Here is a 6482-nt window from a genome sequence, read left to right as displayed (position 1 = left end):
CTCCCTGACCTGTCACAAGAATAAGTGAGGTTATTCATGAGCTGGTGATAGCAGGGATGCAGGGAGAGACATGAGTGTGAAGTTCCATTGTCTGGAGCAAGTATTGTCGTGGTACAAGCATTTGTTGAGTTAAATTCTGTATTTTGCTCTCCAGTTTGTCCATCCTTTGTCCTGCCTGTAGGTCACAGCTTTTCAAGGTTGCTGAGACTGATAGAAGAGATTTTATATTTCCATGCACGACCAGTGCTTTGTGCTGGGGTTAGCTGATGAAATCTCCCTCCGAGGGCAGGATTCCCACCTTGGGTTGGCCAGCCTTCGCTGCAGTGTGTCTGGGGATCCCATGACATGAAGATCTGTGAATTGCCAGCTTGTCTCACAGTTGTGTTCTAAACCCTAAAACAGGAGTGTTCTGAAGTCTCAGGCAGAGGAACCGAAATGAAGTTTGTTTCTTGCGTTCACACCTCAGGAATCGTCACTGGAAAGGGCCTGCGGGAGGAGGTCCCTCCTCTTCTGCAGCACCATATCCTGAAAGTGGCTTTGGAACTTCCTGCCAACAAGTTTGCCTGGTTCAGAGGACAGGTAAGAGGCTGGTGCAAAGTTATGTTTGCTTGCTCTGTTGTCCTCAAATGTTTTCCTCTGGCATCGCCTAGTTTTAAATTAGTCTAGCCATTTTAGGGGTGACCCTTTTGTAAAGCAGCAGGAATTACAGTCTTAGCAGTAGTGAAAACTCCCTTCTGAGCTGGAAGGTTTTTTACAGGAAAAACATTTTTTGCCTCCCTGATGAACGGAGGAGAAGGTTGCTGTAGCTCTTTGTGTCTCTGGAGATGTTCCCTCACAAGAAAGAGTGTGCTGGTTTCCACTTGTCTGGAAAGCCTGAGCTGCAGACCAGGGAAATGAGCTACTGATGGGAGCCGTCCCACCCCTTCCCAAGGAGGATTCCAACATTTTTTAACGCTCTCCATAATTGGTGGAAACCATCAGGGCCCCAGCTCTATTTTACTGCAGGCTTGTCAAATAAGTACTCTGTCAAGACTTGGCTTGTCATGTCAGGAGAAAGGAGTGGACCTGGCTTTGAGGAGGTAGCAGGGATAGACATGGAATGATTAGGGAATGAAATATGATTGATGAGGGAAGTTGCTTTGTCTTGGGCCCTTTCAATAGTTGGGGGTTTCTGTTACTACGGTCTTCTTCCACTTTTCAGGAAAACATTTTGCAAATGAATGCAACGATGCTGGCTCATTGACTGCAAAGTAGTGTAAATGATCCCACTGGTTTCTGGCCTTGGGACTTTTGGGCAGGTCTGTAAAGTAACACGCTTACCTTGCGTATCATTGTCAGTGCAACATAGTCCTGTACAGTGTTGCTGTAGCAGAGGAATTCTAATACATTTTTCTTGTAGGACATCTCTGAAACAGAGAAGCTATCTGGTGAAAAATCAGTCTTCTATTTACTGATGAAAATGTTTGTTACAAGTACCCACTCTCATCTGAAAACTTCCAGCAAATAATTAATCATCAAGGTACATATTTGAATTGAAATATCGGGATATTCACTATATCCCACTGGTCTGAAATGCCAGGATGGTAAAATTTTTTCTTGAAGCAGCAGATACCTTTACTGCATGATTGTGTGGTCGACACCTGATTCAGGTTTAATTTAGCAATGATTTTCTTTGTTAGATCAGTAGTTTTCTAAACTGTCCTACAGGCTATTGTTAAGGCGCACTTTTTTCTGCCTGTGATGACATGAAGATGTACAACCCTCTGAAAGCAGTATAACCTGCTTTCCAGAAATTATAGAGGTAAGGTTTTTAGTGTCCACTGTGCAGTTGACAAGTCCCACTAGTGAGTGGAAAGAAAAGGCCTCTTGAGTTGAGGGAGTGAGGAGAGTGGCAGGTACTTCTTTTCATCGACCTGCTCTTCCTCTTTTCTTTCCCAAAAGAAGGAATCATGAAGTTACTGTACAAAAAGATCTGCATCTCCTGGAGTTTTGTATTTGAGGTGTTTTGAGGTTTATTTACACACCTCCCCCTTTGTTTCCTGGACAGGTTTTATGTGACAGTGGAGTGTTTGAGTACACATGGAAGGGAACTTTCAGTTTGGCTGGAACATTTGGATAATGCAACAGAAGACCAGAAGGAAGCAGTGATTCAGCTTTTGGAAAGGGTAACAGTGTTCAAATTAGCTGGATAAACAATGCAAAGAATAATTGTTGGGGGTTAGGTTTGTTCCTTCTTTCTCTAAAGAATTTTTTCCCACAAGTTACCAAGGAGACCAAGTGTTGAATACTTGAGAGTACTTAACTGAAACAAAGAGGTGGACAAAGGTGGAAGGGGGAGATAACGCAGGTGGGCTCTTCTTTTTCCTGCGTTCGGGGAGAGAGAGAGAATGGCTGTTGCTGGCTGGAAAAGTTTCACTGTGGCCAAAAGGATCCAGTCCTGGAAAATCTACTATCATCAGTTCTGCCTCGCCTTCGGCTTCTTCTTTGCTAGATGAGGATTGGAGAGTTTTTAGCAATTGAGAGGAAGGATACAAACAAGAGATAAGAAAATTAACAGCAGTAGTAAGGGAAGAAGAAAAAGGGAGATGTGGACAAGGACCACCAAAGCAAGGACCACCCCGACTAGGGAAAGACCAGTGTGCATTCTGTAAGAAATTTGGAAGCTGGAAGAACCAGTGCCCAGAACAAAGAAAAGGCGATGGTTAAAGGAGACTGAAAAGGGGAGGGGGTGGTTGCTCACATCAAAGAAGACTGAGGAGGACCAGAGGATTTTACCCTAGGGGAGCCTCTGGTTGTAATCAAGATAGGGAACAAAGGAAAGGAAATGAAATTTTGGGGGGACACAGGGACAACGTACTCAGTGTTAAATAAAGCTTTAATACCTATAACAGATGATTATGGTATGGTGAAGGAGGCAATTGGCCAACCTGAAAGTGTATTTATGTAGACCACTGAAATATAAACTTGGGAAACAATGGGGAATTCGTAAGTTTTTATACATGCCCAATGCCCCATCAGCACTTTTGAGTAGAGATTTATTGGAGCAACTAGAAGCAAAGATAATATTCAAAAATGGAGAGATTATTTTGGAGGTTAAGGATTGACAATATGTGGAATGGTTAAGCTTAGTGTCAATAGCCAATGGGACCAAAACTAAAAGTGAAGAAGAGACTAGCAGAAAAGGAATGGATCAGGTATTTCCTGGGGTATGGGCTTCTAACATACCATTGAGGGCAAAGAATGCACCTCTAGTGCAAATTGAACTTAAAGAAGGAAAACAACCAGTTAGAGTTAAACAGTATCCCTTTAAAAAAGGAAGACAGGGAAGGGATTAGCCCAGTAATTGAAAACTTTTTGCAGATAGGGCTATTAAGAGAGTGTCAGTCTGATTTTAATACTCCTATTTGGCCTGTTAAAAAGCCTGATGGGTCAGACTGAGTAGTATACAGGATTTGCAGGCTGTTAATAGGCTAATTGAAAATTTGTACCCACTGATTGCCAACCCCTACACATTGTTAACCCATTTAACACCTGAACTAATTTGGTTTACCATTTTAGATTTGAAAGATGCTTTCTTTTGCCTTCCTCTCCATGAAGCCAGCCAGACAATTTCTGCATTTGAATGGGAAAGACCCAAGAATGGGCGCAAAACCCAGCTCACATGGACAGTTTTAACCCAAGGATTCAAACACTCTTCCATGATATTTGAAGAACAGCTTGAAAAATACTTGGAATCCTGGGAAGCCCCATCAGGAGAAGGACAGCTGTTGCAGTATGTAGATGACCTCCGGATAGCTACTTGAACTGAAGAGACATGCGTGGATCGGACAGTAAGCCTCCTAAACTTTTTGGGTCTACAAGGGTATCGAGTATCCCAGAAGAAAGCTCAGATAGTGAGGCAAAGAGTTTTCTACCTGGGCTACGAGGTCAGTGCTGGACAAAGGATCTTAGGGCAGGATGGCAAGGAAGCAACATGCCAGACCCCAAAACCCCAGACAGTAAAGGAACTGAGAACCTTTTTGGGCCTGACAGGCTGGTGTAGACTGTGGATTTACAATTGTGGATTTACAATCCCCTATATGCCTTGGTTATAGAAGGAACCAGAGACCTCCAATGGACAAAAGAAGCAACACGAGCCTTCAACCACCTAAAGAAGGTCCGCATGTCAGCTCCAGCCCTGGGACTTCCAGATGTGAGTAAACCATTCTTTTTATTTTCTCACAAAAAGCAGGAGATTGCTTTGGGAATACTGGCACAAGACCTCGGCCTGTGTCACAGGGCAGTCACCTACTTTTCCAAGCAGCTGGATGCAGCAGCCAAGGGATGGCCAGGGTGCCTCAGAGCCACTGCTGCAGTGGTGATGAACATTCAGGAAGCACACAAGTTCACCCTAGGCCAGAAGATGACTGTGTCCCACAGTCATGCTAGAAGATGCTAGCAGATCTAGAAGATACTAGTGTCCCACACAGTGTCTGCAGTCCTGCAGGTAAAAGGCAGACATTGTCTTTCCACACAGAGGTTCCAGACATACCAAGCCATAATGGTAGAGCAAGATCACGTAGAAATTGTGGTAACTAATCTTGTGAACCCAGCTTCCTTTGTCAGTGGGGATACGGGAGAACCAGTGATCCATGATTGCCTGGAGACCATCAAAGCCACCTACTCCAGTCGCCCAGATCTGGAGGACACCCCTCTCAAGGACCCTGAGACTTGATTTACTGATGGAAGCAGCTGTGTGATCAGTGGAAAAAGACATGCTGGGTATGCAGTTACCACGAGCAGAGAAGTAATAGAGTCTGGACCATTACCAACCAACACCTCTGCACAGAAGGCTGAAATAATTGCCCTAATCTGGGCTTTAGGACAGGCAAAAGGAAAGAAAATTATTATTTATACAGACTCAAAGTATGCATTTGGGATGGCTCATGCTCATGGAGCCATCTGGAAAGAAAGAGGACTGTTGAACTCACCAGGGAAAAGTATTAAACATTCCCAGGAGATAATAAAACTATTGGCGGCAGTCCTGCTACCTGAAAAAGTAGCCATCATGCACATCAAGGAAATGAGCAGGTGGACAGAAAGGCAAAAGAAGCAGCTAAAGGTGAGGTGATTATTGAGACACTTGAGGCAGCCTTAATTCCAGATGGACAGATTTCTACTGAAGGTAAGTCAAGGTATAGCAAAAAAGAACAAGATGCTAACTGAGCAAGAAAATGGAAGTTATAACCAAGAAGGGTGGGCAATCACAGATGAAGGGAAAGGAAGACTTGTGATTCCCTATTACATGCCATGGTCATTGGTGAAAGAGGAACATGAGAAAACACACTGGGGAATAGACACTCTGTATAACTATTTGAAGGACAGAATCATAGCCAGAATTTTGCAAACAACAGTAATTCCAGTGACTCGCCAATGTAGCCTTTGCCTCCAAACTAATCCCAAAACTATTCCTAAACCAAAGCTTGGACAAACTGGGAAAGGTTATGGGCCTGAGCAGCAATGACAAATTGATTTTTCAGAACTACCCAGGATGGGGAGGGTATCGATATTGGCATTTACAGAAACCTCTTCAGGGTGGCCAGAAGCTTTCCCTACCAGAACTGCCAAAGCACAAGAAGTAACCAAAGCATTGTTACAGGAAATAATACCGTGTTTTGGAGTCCCAGGCACAATGTCTTCAGACAGGGGCCCACATTTTATTTCAAAACTTGAGCAGCAAATTAGCCGGCACCTAGGCATAGACTGGGAACTTCATATCCCATATCATCCTCAGTCAAGTGGCCAGGTGGAAAAAATTAACCATCTGATTAAGCAGCAAATTGTAAGACAGGACAAGAAGCAAAGTTACCTTGGCCTAAAGCTCTTCCAGTAGCATTATTACGAATTCAGATGAAGCCAAGGACAAAAGAAAAATGAAGTTCTTTTGAAATATTGTATAGAAGATCATATGGGGTCCAAGAAGGAACAACACCTACCCAAGTAGGGGAAGAAACCCTACACGGGTGGTCCTAAACAGAGAAATTGAGAAACATGTGGCTGGGGCTCAAAGGAGAGAACTAGATGGGCCAGTACATAACATACAGCCAGGGGATTATGTATATGTTATGTCTTTTGCAGAAAAGACTCTGGAACCCCAGTGGGAAGGACCATTCCAGGTGCTCCTCACCACCTTTACTGCAATCAAGATCAGAGAGCAAAATGCCTGCATTCATCACACTCGAGTGAAGAAGGCTCCTGAAGTGATCTGGAGAGCCACACCAGGTGATAATGAACTAAAACTGAAGCTTATTCGGGAAAGTGAATGGTGTGTGTAAAATGTTAGAATAGGTCAATAACTTTTGAAGAATAGAAAGATTTGTAGTTGTTACGGAAAATCAAACAGGTATAGTTTGGAGAATTGTGGCCTTTGCAACCATCGTTATAGCCACCGCTGGGGTTAAGGCAACACCACGCACATATAATGTGACAGGTATATAGAGGTG

The 6482-nt window shown here is 43.6% G+C and overlaps 1 long non-coding RNA gene across 1 annotated transcript; it reads left to right on the top strand.

Moving 5' to 3' along the window:
• The first annotated feature begins 2053 nt into the window (after positions 1-2053).
• On the top strand, positions 2054-6256 carry LOC136304133 (uncharacterized). The gene is made up of 5 exons (XR_010724395.1): positions 2054-2165; positions 3559-3830; positions 4095-4192; positions 4593-4761; positions 6118-6256. It is a non-coding gene; the product is annotated as an uncharacterized lncRNA (long non-coding RNA).
• The last annotated feature ends 226 nt before the right edge of the window (positions 6257-6482 follow it).

The sequence above is a fragment of the Chamaea fasciata genome, unplaced genomic scaffold, assembly GCF_029207755.1.
Source record: "Chamaea fasciata isolate MVZ Bird 193981 ecotype frontalis unplaced genomic scaffold, bChaFas1.0.hap1 SCAF_51, whole genome shotgun sequence".
NCBI classification, from domain to species: Eukaryota; Metazoa; Chordata; class Aves; order Passeriformes; family Sylviidae; genus Chamaea; species Chamaea fasciata.
This window is presented reverse-complemented; position numbering and strand designations above follow the sequence as displayed.